We start from the raw sequence: 17,025 nt of genomic DNA, 5'->3' as shown, positions 1-17,025 counted from the left end.
CACCTTTCTTGTATAACACAATTACTTTTGCAATTTTCATTTTTTCAGGAAAAGTACCTGATGTTATGCATAAGTTATAAATATAAGCTAACACAGGTGCAATGTTACAAATGACGTGTTTGATAGGTCTTATTTGGAGGCCATCAGCATCGTAGCTACATGAATTTTTCAGTTTGAGAAAAACTGAACAAACCTCGGTAGGTGTTGTCGGTTGGAAAAAAATAGTGTCCATAGTTGCAGGGAATTGAAATGTACATGGTGGGCTTAGTGATAAATGGGAATCAGTGTCTGTAAAGTAATCATTAAATGCGTTAACTAAATTATCTCCGGTTAAAATGCATCCGTTTACAGAAACTTTCTTTATAGGTTCAGTGTTCTGTTTACGTCCCATTAGTTCATTTAACTTGTTCCACATCTTCTCTGTTTGTCCCTCGCATGAAGAAAAAGTACGTAAATAATAGCGATTTCTTGCATTTCTTAGCGCTTTATTTAATTTATTTCTAAAAATTTTGAAGGATTTTAGATCCTCGCTGTTCCGAGATTTTATGAACCTGGCATAAAGCTTATCTCTTTCCTTTATTTTTTTTAGAAGCTCTTTGGTCATCCAACGTTTCCGATAAGCTTTCTGGTTTCTTTTCTTATGTATGAAATGTTGCGCATAAACAGCTGAGAATTTCTTTAAGAAGATGCTGTATGCTGGCTCTGCCTCGTTTTGTTGAAAAACCCCCTTCCAAGATACTTGTCTCAAGGCATCCTGAAACGCAGTTAATGTGTGCTCGTTTATTGTCAGAAATGTTTTTTCAGTGTTATCTTTTTCGGTATCGTTTGCTCTTGTGTGGATAAACATGACTATCGGCATATGGTCACTGAGAGGACAGTTTAAGACTCCACTAGTTACTAAGAATGGATTATAGTTCGTTATAAAGAGATCAAGAGTGCTTTTCGTAGTTTCTGTTACTCTCGTGAAGGTTTCAACCGCATTTATACATCCGCTTGCCACAAAAATTCTTTGAAATATCGTTTTCCTAGCACCATCGGAACTCATATCAATGTTGAAGTCTCCTCCTAAGACCACTTTATACTTGTTTTCTGACGCAGATTCTAGCATGCGCTCTAAAAAAAATGAAAAAAGATTCCAATAAACAATCTGGCGCGCGGTAACATACTGCAAAGAGTACACCCGGTGTTTCTACACACAAGATTTCACAATTTTCTGTCATACAGGAATATTCGGCTAACAGTTCACATGTTAGAGAATCACCTATCAGAACAGATACTCCTCCACCGCGACGTGAGGTTCGGTTTTTATAAAATACTTTTTTGCAAGGCAGGCGAAAAACATCATCAGAGCAATACCATGTTTCGCTTAGCATGACTACATTACACTGACTATTTATATCAGAAAAAAAAGTTTCTAATTCAGGTAGCTTGCTGGAGACTCATTGAATGTTCATATGCATGAAAGACAGTCCCTTCTTTTGAGTGGCCAATAACGTGAACCAATCCTGCTTGCCAATACATCCCAGATGATTCATTTCGGCAAAGAGTCAAATAATAGCAACAAGAAATTGGCGTTCATTGCAATAGAGCACGAAGATCATTTTCACCCTTAACGACAACTGCCGATTCACCGTTTGCCCTACGTACGAGTACTTTTCCATTTGAGTGCCACACGAACTGGCATCCCGCCTCCTTTGCCCATTCTTTGGCAGTGGCGGGGAGCTTCCTCGAGCGAGAGGTTAGGTTTTCGTTAATCAAGATGTTGCCCTGACTGTCTCTTAAGGCTCGCCTTTTGGCGATCCATGCTTCCTTCAGTTCCTGCCGTGCAAGACGGATAATAATTCCTCGCATTTTTCCTTGCTTTGCCGGGAGCCTGTGAACTGCCACAGCATCTTCCTCAGATAGAGGTTGAAGTTCAAGCTTCTTTGCAAGATCATTTACCTTTTCGAGTAGGTTTTCATTGTCAGCCTCAGGTACACCGTGTATCTCAATGTTAAGACGTCTGCTGTGCCATTCAAGTGCGTCTATGTCAGCCTGAATCTGATTGAGCTCCCTAGGAGAAGCGTACTTCTCTATTTTTTCTACTTTCTGTTTGACAGTGTTTAGTTCCTTTTCGTGGCTCTCAAGCCTTCGTTGAATTTCATCAAAGTGATCGGAAAGTGTTTGGATGGACTGTTCGATCCCGTCTACCTTGTTTGGCAGACTAACAAGCAAGTTTAGTTTTTGGTCCATTTCAGCAAGTTTTTTGATTATCTCACTTTCATTCTTACATGCTTTAGCAGAGGAGGAGCTTTTACTTCCTGTAGGTTTGCAAGACTCGCACTTCCAATTCTTTTTGGATTGATCTCGTTTGCCCTTAATGGCACTTTCAGCAACGCCGGAGCAGGTACCGCTATGATACGAAAATTCACATTGTGAACAAGTCAGAAACAATTCGCTTTCATCTATCACAGAGCGACATTCACAGCAGCGCGACATAGTTTGCAGCTGTGCAGGTCTATCACTTTCCAAAATAGGGCAATGAGAACAACAAATGAACACAAATTCGTACATTGGCTGTAGCGGAAAGAGCGCGTTGCAAGATGAGTAACGTAATGAAAGAAACCAACCTGAGAAACGCAGAAAGAGCGATAAGTGCCGTGTCCTTTGCGCTCCACCGCCACAGCCAATGTGATAGGAAACGCCCCCAGCTCAGTTACGAGCTGCGCTTCGTCGACGACGATGGCGGCACACGTGGTCCGGCTTGCGAACAGAAGGCGCGAAATTCAAATGTCCAGTTTGGCAGAGGCGATGAAAATGCTTTTGGCAGGTAGCACACTACTGAAGATGGAAGCAGCTGGGCAGGTCCAAGAAAAGCTGTACTACAGTCCGGTTGTGGTAGCATTGGGTCCCCAGCCAACCTGAGAAACGCAGAAAGAGCGATAAGTGCCGTGTCCTTTGCGCTCCACCGCCACAGCCAATGTGATAGGAAACGCCCCCAGCTCAGTTACGAGCTGCGCTTCGTCGACGACGATGGCGGCACACGTGGTCCGGCTTGCGAACAGAAGGCGCGAAGTTCAAATGTCCAGTTTGGCAGAGGCGATGAAAATGCTTTTGGCAGGTAGCACACTACTGAAGATGGAAGCAGCTGGGCAGGTCCAAGAAAAGCTGTACTACAGTTCGGTTGTGGTAGCGTTGGGTCCCCAGCCAACCTGAAAAACGCAGAAAGAGCGATAAGTGCCGTGTCCTTTGCGCTCCACCGCCACAGCCAATGCGATGAGCATCTGAGCAATGGCGCGCTTTACTATTTTTGAATGTGAGGAATCATAGGGCATTAGTTTTTTTTTGTGCGCGAGAGCGATACATCCAGCAAAAGCTTTGGTCTTTAAGGGTGATTCCAATGTCTAAGAACTGCAATCTATTGCCTTGGGCAAGCTCATGGGTGAAGTCCAAACCTTTTCCAAGTAGTTTAAAACCAGATAAAGCTTCCACTATTTGTAAGTAAGATGAGGAAACCTGTTTCTTTAAAATAATTAAAGAATCGTCAACATATCTAAAAGTTTTCAGCACTTTGGCTTCGTCAAAAGCATCCGCCAGTGACCTGTCCATCTGCGCAAGAAAGATGTTACATAGCACAGGAGCCACGCAGGAACCAATGCAAATTCCTTTTTTCTGAACAAACATCTGGTCTTCAATTAGTACCACCGTGCAAGACAAGTAGTACTCTAACATTGCCAAGAAATTCGCGAAAGAAACACCGGCAGAGTTCTGGAAGGAAACCGGCTCATTCTTTTCAATGCACGACAGTACAGCGGCTAACAACTCGGTCTGTGGGATAGAATAGAACAGATCAACAACGTCAATAGAAAAGATATAACCTGAAGACTTATTGTCATTCAAAAATTTAACAACATAAAGAGAGTTCCTGCAAGAAAATGGGTCTTCAACATCTAAACTATTAAGATTCCTTAGCAGGAAACCACTAACATGGCTCTGCCAAGCCCCTCTTTCCCTGACGATACATCTGAACGGTATTCCTTCCTTATGTGTTTTCGCCGTAAAAAACACGTCCTCGAGCTGCCGAAAAGTGATCTTGGTGCTGCCCTAATTAATTTCGCAAATGGCCTGTACATACAGAAGCAGGGCATCTTCATTGGCTCTGGCTTAGCCCGTATGTTCTGTAAAATATTGCTCGCCCGCTTTGACCGTCTACTGAAAACGACACGGGAGCTCCGTGTGCGGCGGCTGCCGTGAACCGCGGCTGCGCATGACCTGCCCCCCGATTACCGAGGCAGTCGCATCACACTTCGCTCCATTTGGAACGTGCCACACGAGACAGATTGTCCGCGCCAGCCAATATGTTGCGAAATGAAAACGCGTATACATCTCCGCTCAAATTTCGCATTAGGGACTGTCGTAATTGTCGTAATGAATTTTTACTCAGAAGAAGACAGTGGCTCATCTTGAAATTCATGAGCCATTCGACTTTGTGAAGGTGGTTGACCAGCGAAGCTGTTTATCACACGACACGGAGGTGATAACATAATTTCGAACAAAGATACGAACTCATTTATGGTCTTGATGGGTCGTCATGGTGACGAAAGGTACGCATACTCATTTGTTTTCTTGATCGGTGGTCATTATTTCACTCGCAACTGCAATCACAATCTTTGATAATGTCAGATCATTCCACGTACGCCGCTGGGTGGTTGGTTGGGCCGGATCGCGATGACACTACCCCTGTTGTCGTTGTTGGCGATTTAAATGAGGATGTGTCGATACCGAAAAGGCAGCGGTTTGCGCTTTCCTTGTTGTAGACATAGCCCTTGCGATGCCACACCGATCCGGTGATCGGTTGAGCCGGATCGGTGTGCAATTGCAAGCATTGTGTTCGCAACACGGAACACGTAAACCGCTGCCTTTTTGGTACTGACACATCCACATTGAAATCACCGACAAAAGCAGGGGTAGTGTCATCGCAGCTAAGTCACGCAAATTGAGTAGCCATGAACCTTATGGGACTATAAGTCATTGCATTGTTTGCTTGCTTACGGAGATATGAGCTATTGCTCACAGGGGTGCGAGCCATTGATGATGACAGTTTTCGGCATGTTGTTCTGTATGTTGTATGCGTGATTAGCAAGAATATAATCGCATTTGGCTTCACTTTGATGAATGTTTGTAGCTTGTGCCTTACGGGGCTATGAGCCATTGCATTTTTTGCTTGATGACGGTAGCATGAATATTTATCGGGGCAAGAGCCGTTGATGATGATAGTTTTTGTTCATGGAGAACAAAAATGCATATAACCCTAGCCATATACAGATTTGCTGTAATCTATTATTTTTTATGTATTTATTTATTTACCCTCAGGGCCTTCCGGCATTAGAGAGGAGAGTGGGTTATACAATAAATAAGAAGGAAATAAATCATGACCTTATACACAATACTTGCTAATTATACAAGAAGAAGAAGACGAAGTGCTTCTCTTGCGGAACACATCTTGCCCGTCTCTGTGTTTTTCTGGACTTCTTACTGCCCCTGTGGGGTCTACCGCCCCCTCCATCGCGGTGATGGATGTACAACACCCCGAGGATCCTCCCGGTTCCCGTTCACCCGCGGACATCGGTTCGAGAAAGCGAGGAAATACGTCGAGTGGTAGCGAGGACACAGAGCTGTACTGCGCATCAGGTGACGAGTCCTCGGAAGACAGCTTTCGACTTGTCCAGTACCGCAAGGCCAAACTAAGTATTATCAACTCATCTTCGGCGTCCAGCTCGAACACTGTGAAAACAACTCCTCAGCGATGGCCTCACTCCATCCTGTTTGTGCCACAGAACGCTACCGACAACCTGCGCGTCCTCAACAGGCAAGCCCTCTCCGTGTATCTAGAAAACACCGTGCCAAATGAGATCAAGGATGTTAGGATAAACACTAGGCGAAACATCCTGGCAATCGATGTGATGAACCCGAGTGCACTGACCATACTACAACATGTAACGCAGCTGGGATACATCAAGGTCCGATCCATCGTGCCAACGAATGGTGCCACAATAACAGGAGTCATCTATGACATTGACAATGAAATATCTAATGCAGACCTCCCAATTCTCATAAAACCAGCAAGCGAACACAACGTGATTGTGCATGTTGCTCGCCTCGGCAACACACGTTGTGTGAGGATAACCTTCAAAGGCGACTTCCTTCCACCCTACGTGAAGGTTGGCCACATTCGCCACCAGGTCCGACCATTTATTCCAAGACCAATGCAATGCTTCAATTGTCAGAAGATTGGACATGTGAAGGGTGTTTGCAGAAATTCGGCCGTGTGCCCTCAATGTGCCGAACCCCACTCAGAAGACAACTGCAGCGCTACCATGTTGAAGTGTCCTAACTGTCAAGGTGATCACTGCGCCTCTTCCAAAGACTGTCCTCAGATCAAGAAAGAGATCACCATTCTTAAACAAATGGTGAGAGACAACTCTACCCACAAAGAGGCCGCTGTGAAAGTACGGCGAAGACGACGTCACCGACGAAGGTCTTCACAGCGGAAAACATCAAGCTTTCAGGAAAAGTCACCTCGTCAAGCATCATCATCAGCGGACGTTTCCAGCACTCTGAACACCGATGTTGGAAGGGAGAAAACTGACAGATCTCTTTCCACAAAGGAATGGCCGCCACTTCCGCGTCCACGAGCGCCAGAAGAGCCGCAGAAGAAGCCGCCCGCAGTACATCATCATCATCATCATCATCATCAGCCTGGTTACGCCCACTGCAGGGCAAAGGCCTCTCCCATACTTCTCCAATTGCCCCGGTCATGTGCTAATTGTGGCCATGTTGACCCTCCAAACTTCCTAATCTCATCTGCCCACCTAACTTTCTGTCGCCCCCTGCTACGCTTCCCTTCCCTCGGAATGCAGTCCGTAACCCTTAATGACCATCGGTTATCTTCCCTCCTCATTACATGTCCTGCCCATGCCCATTTCTTTTTCTTGATTTCAACTAAGATGTCATTAACGCGCGTTTGTTCCCTCACCCAATCTGCTCTTTTCTTATCCCTTAATGTTACACCTATCATTCTTCTTTCCATAGCCCGTTGCGTCGTCCTCAATTTAAGTAGAACCCTTTTCGTAAGCCTCCAGGTTTCTGCCCCGTACGTGAGTACTGGTAAGACACAGCTGTTATAAACTTTTCTCTTGAGGGATAATGGCAACCTGCTGTTCATGATCTCAGAATGCCTGCCAAACGCACCCCAGCCCATTCTTATTCTTCTGATTATTTCACTCTCATGATCCGGATCAGCAGTCACTACCTGTCCTAAGTAGATGTATTCCCTTACCACTTCCAGTGCCTCGCTACCTATCGTAAACTGCTGTTCCCTTCCGAGACAGTTAAACATTACTTTAGTTTTCTGCAGATTAATTTTCAGTCCCACCCTTCTGCTCTGCCTCTCCAGGTCAGTGAGCATGCATTGCAGTTGGTCCCCTGAGTTACTAAGCAAGGCAATATCATCAGCGAAGCGCAAGTTACTAAGGTATTCTCCATTTACTCTTATCCCCAATTCTTCCCAATCCAGGTCTCTGAATACCTCCTGTAAACATGCTGTGAATAGCATTGGAGAGATCGTATCTCCCTGCCTGACGCCTTTCTTTATAGGGATTTTGTTGCTTTCTTTATGGAGGACTACAGTGGCTGTGGAGCCGCTATAGATATCTTTCAGTATTTTTACGTACGGCTCGTCTACACCCTGATTCCGCAATGCCTCCATGACTGCTGAGGTTTCGACTGAATCAAACGCTTTCTCATAATCAATGAAAGCTACATATAGTGGTTGGTTATATTCCGCACATTTCTCTATCACCTGATTGATAGTGTGAATATGATCTATTGTTGAGTAGCCTTTACGGAATCCTGCCTGGTCCTTTGGTTGACGGAAGTCTAAGGTGTTCCTGATTCTAGTACAGTACATCAAGGTGCTGTATCCGAGGAGTCGCGGAAAACAGATGAGCAAGTGATAGCACTTATTAGGCCTTTAATGAATGCCATTCGCGTACTGCTAAGCAACATGAATCCCGGTGCCGCGCAATTTTTCCACCGGAATAAAAAAAAAAATCCGCGTGTTGATAACATTGCATAAACAGGCCTGGAGTGTGGCCTGATCCCGGTGACCAGAACCGGTAACGCACTCACTCACCAGAGCAGGATTGGCCACCCTGGTGCAGTACTTGGCCACAACCTCCTATATGAGCACAACAATCAAACCCCGGCCCTCAGTCCCCAGGAGCTGCGAAGCAACTGACCACGGCGGCGGTCAGACCTGCGACGCTGCAGAGGGTTCTAAGAATCCCTGGCTCCGGACAGGCCGCCATTGGAATATGAACCTGGCAGCGTTTAACGCTAGAACGTTATCTAGTGAGGCGAGTCTAGCAGTGCTATTGGAAGAATTAGAGGGCAGTAAATGGGATATAATAGGGCTCAGTGAAGTTAGGAGGCCAAAAGAAGCATGTACAGTGCTCAGAAGCGGGCACGTCCTGTGCTACCGGGGCTTAGCGGAGAGACGAGAACTAGAAGTCGGATTCCTGATTAATAAGAATATAGCTGGTAACATACAGGAATTCTATAGCATTAACGAGAGGGTGGCATGTCTTGTTCCGAAACTTAATAAGAGGTACAATATGAAGGCTGTACAGGTCTACGCTCCTACATCCAGTCATGATCACAAGGAAGTCGACAGCTTCTATGAAGACGTGGAATCGGCGATGGGTAGAGTGAAAACAAAATACACTATACTGATGGGCGATTTCAATGCCAAGGTAGGCAAGAAGCAGGCTGGAGACAAGGCAGTGGGGCAATACGGCACAGGCGCTAGGAATAGCAGGGGAGAGTTATTAGTAGAGTTTGCGGAACAGAATAATGTGCGGATAATGAATACCTTCTTCCGCAAGCGGGATAGCCGAAAGTGGACGTGGAGGAGCCCGAACAGCGAGACTAGAAATGAAATAGACTTTATACTCTGCGCCAACCCTGGCAAAATACAAGATGTGGACGTGCTCGGTAAGGTGCGCTGCAGTGACCACAGGATGGTAAGAACTCGAATTAGCCTAGACTTGAGGAGGGAACGGAAGAAACTGGTACATAAGAAGCCGATCAATGAGTTAGCGGTAAGAGGGAAAATAGAGGAATTCCAGATCAAGCTACAGAACAGGTATTCGGCTTTAACTCAGGAAGAGGACCTTAGTGTTGAAGCAGTGAACGACAATCTTGTGGGCATCATTAAGGAGTGTGCAATAGAAGTCGGCGGTAACTCTGTTAGACAGGATACCAGTAAGCTATCGCAGGAGACGAAAGATCTGATTAAGAAACGCCAATGTATGAAAGCCTCTAACCCTACAGCTAGAATAGAACTGGCAGAACTTTCGAAGTTAATCAACAAGCGTAAGACAGCTGACATAAGGAAGTATAATATGGATAGAATTGAACAAGCTCTCAGGAACGGAGGAAGCCTAAAAGAAGAGAAGAAGAAACTAGGAATTGGCAAGAATCAGTTGTATGCGTTAACAGACAAAGCCAGCAATATCATTACTAATATGGATGAGATAGTTCAAGTGGCTGAGGAGTTCTATAGAGATTTATACAGTACGAGTGGAACCCACGATGATAATGGAAGAGAGAATAGTCTAGAGGAATTCGAAATCCCACAAGTAACGCCGGAAGAAGTAAGGAAAGCCTTGGGAGCTATGCAAAGGGGGAAGGCAGGTGGGGAGGATCAGGTAAAAGCAGATTTGTTGAATGACGGTGGGCAGATTGTTCTAGAATAACTGGCCACCCTGTATACACAATGCCTCATGACCTCGAGCGTACCGGAATTTTGGAAGAACGCTAACATAATCCTAATCTATAAGAAAGGGGACGCCAAAGACTTGAAAAATTATAGACCGATCAGCTTACTGTCCGTTGCCTACAAAGTATTTACTAAGGTAATTGCAAATAGAATCAGGAACACCTTAGACTTCCGTCAGCGAAAGGACCAGGCAGGATTCCGTAAAGGCTACTCAACAATAGATCATATTCACACTATCAATCAGGTGATAGAGAAATGTGCGGAATATAACCAACCATTATATATAGCTTTCATTGATTATGAGAAAGCGTTTGATTCAGTCGAATCCTCAGCAGTCATGGTGGCATTGCGGAATCAGGGTGTAGACGAGCCGTACGTAAAAATACTGAAAGATATCTATAGCGGCTCCACAGCCACTGTAGTCCTCCATAAAGAAAGCAACAAAATCCCTATAAAAGGCGTTAGGCAGGGAGATACGATCTCTCCAATGCTATTCACAGCATGTTTACAGGAGGTATTCAGAGACCTGGATTGGGAGGAATTGGGGATAAGAGTAAATGGAGAATACCTTAGTAACTTGCGCTTCGCTGATGATATTGCCTTGCTTAGTAACTCAGGGGACCAAGTGCAATGCATGCTCACTGACCTGGAGAGGCAGAGCAGAAAGGTGGGACTAAAAAGTAATCTGCAGAAAACTAAAGTAATGTTTAACAGTCTCGGAAGGGAACAGCAGTTTACGATAGGTAGCGAGGCACTGGAAGTGGTAAGGGAATATATCTACTTAGGACAGGTAGTGACTGCTGATCCGGATCATGAGAGTGAAATAATCAGAAGAATAAGAATGGGCTGGGGTGCGTTTGGCAGGCATTCTGAGATCATGAACAGCAGGTTGCCATTATCCCTCAAGAGAAAAGTTTATAACAGCTGTGTCTTACCAGTACTCACGTACAGGGCAGAAACCTGGAGGCTTACGAAAAGGGTTCTACTTAAATTGAGGACGACGCAACGAGCTATGGAAAGAAGAATGATAGGTGTAACATTAAGAGATAAGAAAAGAGCAGATTGGGTGAGGGAACAAACGCGCGTTAATGACATCTTAGTTGAAATCAAGAAAAAGAAATGGGCATGGGCAGGACATATAATGAGGAGGGAAGATAACCGATGGTCATTAAGGGTTACGGACTGGATTCCGAGGGAAGGGAAGCGTAGCAGGAGCGACAGAAAGTTAGGTGGGCAGATGAGATTAGGAAGTTTGGAGGGTCAACATGGCCACAATTAGTACATGACCGGGGCAGTTGGAGAAGTATGGGAGAGGCCTTTGCCCTGCAGTGGGCGTAACCAGGCTGATGATGATGATGATGATGATGATGATGATAATGATGATATGGGTTGAACACGGACCAATTGCGGATGATAATGAGTCACGGTTTTTCAGAACACTTCTGATGTTAGTATAAAGGATGCTGACTTGATTATTTTGCGCATGCCCACTACCCCTCACTTGTCCCTAAGTAGGATCATGTTGCGAGGCAGCTGAAACTTGGTTTAGGCCGACGTTGCATCTTGGCATCTCCTGAATACTATTGGAGTTAGAATCGTACATGTAGCATTTGTTGTTTAGTAGCAGTTTCTTGTGGCTGAGTTTAAACTGTGGCGAGTCTGGTTGTGATTTAGCAAACTCAATTAGTTTTTTACGGGCAAGTCGAGTTGCGGGTGAAAAGTCCTCATTAACTGCAATGTTGGTAGGTCTTAACTGCGCGCGTGATGAAAGTACTGATTCTTTCGCTTTGTAGTTAGTAAATTTAGCAATTACCGGGCGACATTTCTTAGCTTGGTAAGTGCCGAGCCGGTGAGCTCGCTGAATTGAATTGCTGGGAAAAGAGCCAAGAGCGGCGTTAAGTACTGAGGTTAGTTTTTCTTCTGTCTGTTGCCAGGTTTCTTTCGAGTCAGGTAGGCCATGAAATATTAAATTATTGCGACGAGACCTGTCCTCCACATCATCCAGACGCGATAATAAGGAGTTGTTCTGAGCAGCGAGGCTATCTACGTTGTCTTGCATGCGTATTATGTTAGTGTCAAAACGGTCAAGGGATTTTGATTTTTCTTCTAAATCGTCAAGCCTTTCTTGATACCTGCTAGCTCAGTTTGTATGTTTTTCTGTCCGTTTGTAATGGTTTTGACATCTGATACAAGTTCGGTTTGACACTTCGAAGACTGTAGGGAACGAGAGTGTACGTCCTTAAGCAGTTTAAACACGATCTTCATTTGGTCTGCGGGTTCAGATAAGGCGACAGTACGTGTGTTAGGTCCAGGGTTAGATTCAATGTCGCCAGCGCATAACAATAATAAAATCGCCATTGCGTAGCACTGGAGCAACGACTCGCACAACACCCGTGGGCACGGGAAGACAATCAGGCAGAGTTCATCAGTTTCTTTAGTGTATAGCAAGAACCGTGTACGCACCTGCATCGCAAAAACGTGCCGATTAAGCACAACGCTGCCAACGCTGGTCCCGTGCCCACTGAAGAGCGTGCCAGAGTGCCAGCTGTTTAAATTCGCAGGCAGAAGTGATTACGTTGAAGATGGCGCTGGGTAGACTGGCGGGAGCTGTGCGACGGAAGTTGAATCCAGAAATGGACCATCGGGGTAGGAGCCATGGTTGTAGTCGAAGCTCGGCAACGGTGAGGTAAGGCTAGTCCGGGATTCGGGAGCTGACGAGAGCCAAGCAAGGGATAGCGATAACACCGCCTGCATCGCAAAAACGTGCCGATTAAGCACAACGCTGCCAACGCTGGTCCCGTGCCCACTGAAGAGCGTGCCAGAGTGCCAGCTGTTTAAATTCGCAGGCAGAAGTGATTACGTTGAAGATGGCGCTGGGTAGACTGGCGGGAGCTGTGCGACGGAAGTTGAATCGAGAAATGGACCATCGGGTTAGGAGCCATGGTTGTAGTCGAAGCTCGGCAACGGTGAGGTAAGGCTAGTCCGGGATTCGGGAGCTGACGAGAGCCAAGCAAGGGATAGCGATAACACCGCCTGCATCGCAAAAACGTGCCGATTAAGCACAACGCTGCCAACGCTGGTCCCGTGCCCACTGAAGAGCGTGCCAGAGTGGCAGCTGTTTAAATTCGCAGGCAGAAGTGATTACGTTGAAGATGGCGCTGGGTAGACTGGCGGGAGCTGTGCGACGGAAGTTGAATTCAGAAATGGACCATCGAGGTAGGAGCCATGGTTGTAGTCGAAGCTCGGCAACGGTGAGGTAAGGCTAGTCCGGGATTCGGGAGCTGACGAGAGCCAAGCAAGGGATAGCGATAACACCGCCTGCATCGCAAAAACGTGCCGATTAAGCACAACGCTGCCAACGCTGGTCCCGTGCCCACTGAAGAGCGTGCCAGAGTGCCAGCTGTTTAAATTCGCAGGCAGAAGTGATTACGTTGAAGATGGCGTTGGGTAGACTGGCGGGAGCTGTGCGACGGAAGTTGAATCGAGAAATGGACCATCGGGGTAGGAGCCATGAGATTTCCATGAGGCAGGAGATATCGGAGGAGGAGATTTCTCCTACCTCCTCCTACCATGAGGTAGGAGATTTCAGGGGTGTTACATAAGGGATGGGTATAAGATTCGAACTGCAGCAGAACTGATAGTTGGGTGAGTTGGTACGAATTCATAGTAAAATAGTTAGCGCGCACACTTGACAAGGACACAGTGACGACAGCTCGCCCGCCTGCGAATCAAGAACCAGCAGAGGACCGACAGCCGACACTACAACCTCCGACGACGCTTCGTCGAGTACTAGCCCGGTGACCGTGTTTGGGTTTGCACCCCTATACGCCGACGAGGACTGAGCGAGAAGCTTTTGCGTCGCTATTTCGGACCGAACAAGATCATCCGACGTATTGGCGCACTGGACTATGAGGTCGTGCCAGACGGCATTTCGCTATCACAGCGGCGCCGCTCACGACCTGAAATAGTCCACGTTGTGCGACTCAAGCCGTACTACCAGCGTTAATGAACTTTGTGGCTTCGCGTAACTGACCTTTGGACTTTTCGTTTCTTTTTGTTGTTTTGTTACTTATGTTTAATAAGTGTCCTTTTGTGTTTCACTCTCTTATATTTGTAGCATCGGGACGATGCTTTTTAAGAGGGGGGTATTGACACGTGTACTTATCTTTATCGGGCGACCACGTTTCGCCGCCTAACAAATGTAATCGCACAGCGCGGGATGCGCCTGCATGTATCCGAAGTTTTGGGAAGTTATCGATGCTTCTATCCGCTGTCTGTTGTCGCCGAACCTTATGTTATCTAATTTCATCACTTGACGCGAATGGTGTAGAACTTTGTGGAAGGCACGCGGGTCCGAACGATTAGTCTGGAACATTCGACGACTGTTCTTTAAAAGCCGACGCGCTTGACCCGCTGATCAGATTTCCGACGATCGCCGACCGTGTTCGCCGCTATCGTTGTGCTATAAGTGTAGCCTGTTTTGTGGGCACAGGTTCGCCCAATAAAAGCTAGTGTTGTATTCCACCGTATTGCTGCTTTCTTCACCGTCACTACCACGTGACAATATCCTATTTACTGCCCTCTAATTACTCCAATAGCACTGCTAGACTCTCCTCACTAGATAACGTTCTAGCGCTAAACGTTGCCAGGTTCATATTGCAATGGCGGCCTGTCCGGAGCGAGGGATTCTTAGCACCCTCTGCTGCGTCGCAGGTCTGACCGCCGCCGTGGTCAGTCGCTTCGCAGCTGCTGGGAACTGAGGGCTGGGATTTGATCGTTGTGTTCATATAGGAGGTCGTGGCCAAGTACTGCACCAGGGTGGCCAATCCCACTCTAGTGAGGGAGTGCGTTACCGGTTCTGGTCACCGGGATCAGGCCACAGTCCAGGCCTGTTTATGCAATTTTATCAACACGCGGATTTTTCTTTAATCCGGTGGAAAATTCGACCTAGTGCACCGCTGCACTAGGTCGAAATAATGTTATACCGATCGAGAAATTGAGCCTTTGATGTCAAACACAGCCATGTAACAAATACGCCAAGATAGTGTTTTTTGCTTTATTGTTTTTCTGTTGAACAAAGCATTTTACGACACGATCGCACGCATACTACTCGTGCTGGAAAGCCAGCCAGCTCTTTGAGGCACCTCCCGCGTTACTTTCTCCTCTTTTTTCGTTGGGACAGCTCGCGTTTTGAGGCGCCATATTAGAATGCACTATCTCCAGGAGAGGCCATGTTTCCACAGCACTTTCCTCGTAGCATCTAACGCCAGGTGGAAATTGTGCTACGTTCTATTGACTTCATGATCGCCCATGCTTCTCTGTTTTACAATTTCTTCGCCGGAGTACAAATGTCATCTTCGTGCTAACGTGTACTGCATAGCGATAGGCATGTACAGTTGTATGCACACGTACCTGGCCCTTGCGCCACCAAACACCCCACATTCATTCTTTGGATGCACACAATCGTACACACCACCGTCAAACGTTCCGTTGCGTCACCATCACAACACCGGTTTTCTTCAAGGGAGAGGGTTTCCGAATTGTTTTCTCCTCACAGACGGGTCGCCGGCGTTTTACGTTTCCGTCATCATCACGGTGACGGAGCCCCGCCGCTATGAAAGGGACCAATCAGAAATTAAGAATTCGTCGCCAAAAACAGCCATTTTACAAAGCTGAAGCTGGCAACAGCAGCGGCTGCTGCTTTGTTTATATCTGCGTTCCACGCGTGGCACATCGAATATTGAGCTGTGCGTTTCGGTGGTGCTGAAATGTGCGACATGGACAATGACGAAGGGCGTTTCAACGTCCAATCGGGTATTGAGTTAGCCAAGCCTCACATGTTCCTGTATGATAACAGAAAACAATGCTGCTGTCAACGTCAACGCCGCCGTTGCCGATTAGTACACTTCTCAGTCGCGCCTGTTGTACTTATTTTTCACGTGACAGTGACGAGGCGGAACGTTTGACGGCGGTGTGAGTAAGGCCTAACGACGCTTTTTCGCCACATACACATTTAGCATAGCGTCGTGTCCGAAGCTATGACACCCGGTAGGCTCAGAGGTGGTGTTTACGCCACGTAGCAGCACACGCCTTCCATGTTTGTTATCGCTGTCACTGATTCACCCTTCTATCGATACTGCTCCACTGAAAGAAACCCGTAATCCCCATAACTCCCATATTCAATAACATACTATGCAATAGGCGAAAAACGGGATTTTCTATGGGATCATATATGTTTCATATCGGCTAATTAGATGTATGAGTTATATGCAAATGACCTTATTCAATAGGCTGTAATGAATAAGATCGGACATTTATATGCATGTATTTGTACGGTTTCTTAGACTGCACGTTTCACTTTCGTATTATGACCAGTTCCTCTCAAAGATGGATCATCCAATTTTGTACCAGTATTAGAGTGCAGTAGGTGGTGGTGGGGATAAACTTTATTAAAAGGGGGAAGGGGAAAGAGGGACGTGGCTGAGGGTTAGGGCTCAAGTAAGGCCCTGGGCCTGCTTGGCCTTTTCCGCCCAGTCCACCAGTTCAAGTTGTCGGTCGACGTCCCCGGAACTGAGCCAGGCTGTCCAGTCAGTCTCGCTGCTGACGGGGGTATGAGAGAACGGGAGCGAGGTGCATTCCCACATTATGTGTGTTAGTGTTCCTGTTTCTGAACATAGCCTACATTTGTCGCTTTCCCTGCCCCCTGTGATTTTGTTAATGTATTTTGGGTGTGGGTATGTATTTGTCTGAAGTCGCCGAAACGCTACCGCTTGCGTTTTGTCGAGTTGCTTGGCCGGTGGTGGAAGCGCGCGACGCCTCAAGCGATACCGATGAGCTATTTCATAATAACCACGAAATGAAGAACCAACATGGAAAGGCGAACATGGGAAAGGACATGTTCTGTATACCTCTATATACCCGTGTGTCCCCGCTAACGTTAACTAAGCTGTTGAAAATATTTCGAAAAACGATGCAAGATACAATTGTAACTCCTATGGTATTCGCTCGACCGAACACATTGAAGTCTTGAAATAGTATCTTGCAACATGTTTCTTAACCTGCTTGTATTGGTGAACACCTTCGCTAACGTTAGTTGGGACACCCTAAGAGTCTGTATTCTACTGAAAATAAAATAGTTAAAAATTGGCTGATCCATGCCGGTTCTGTTGTACCTGGTGTTTCCCTACGTCATAATGTTCAAAATG

At 46.4% G+C, this 17,025-nt stretch overlaps 1 protein-coding gene across 1 annotated transcript in view; it reads left to right on the top strand.

The window, feature by feature from the left end:
* LOC126529900 (uncharacterized) overlaps positions 1-17,025 on the top strand; it is a 603,581-nt gene that overhangs the window by 289,534 nt on the left and 297,022 nt on the right. The window lies entirely within an intron of this gene.

The sequence above is a fragment of the Dermacentor andersoni genome, chromosome 5 (assembly GCF_023375885.2).
Source record: "Dermacentor andersoni chromosome 5, qqDerAnde1_hic_scaffold, whole genome shotgun sequence".
In the NCBI taxonomy this organism is placed as follows: Eukaryota; Metazoa; Arthropoda; class Arachnida; order Ixodida; family Ixodidae; genus Dermacentor; species Dermacentor andersoni.
The sequence above is the reverse complement of the archived record's forward strand: the minus strand, read 5'-3'. Positions and strand labels throughout refer to the sequence as shown.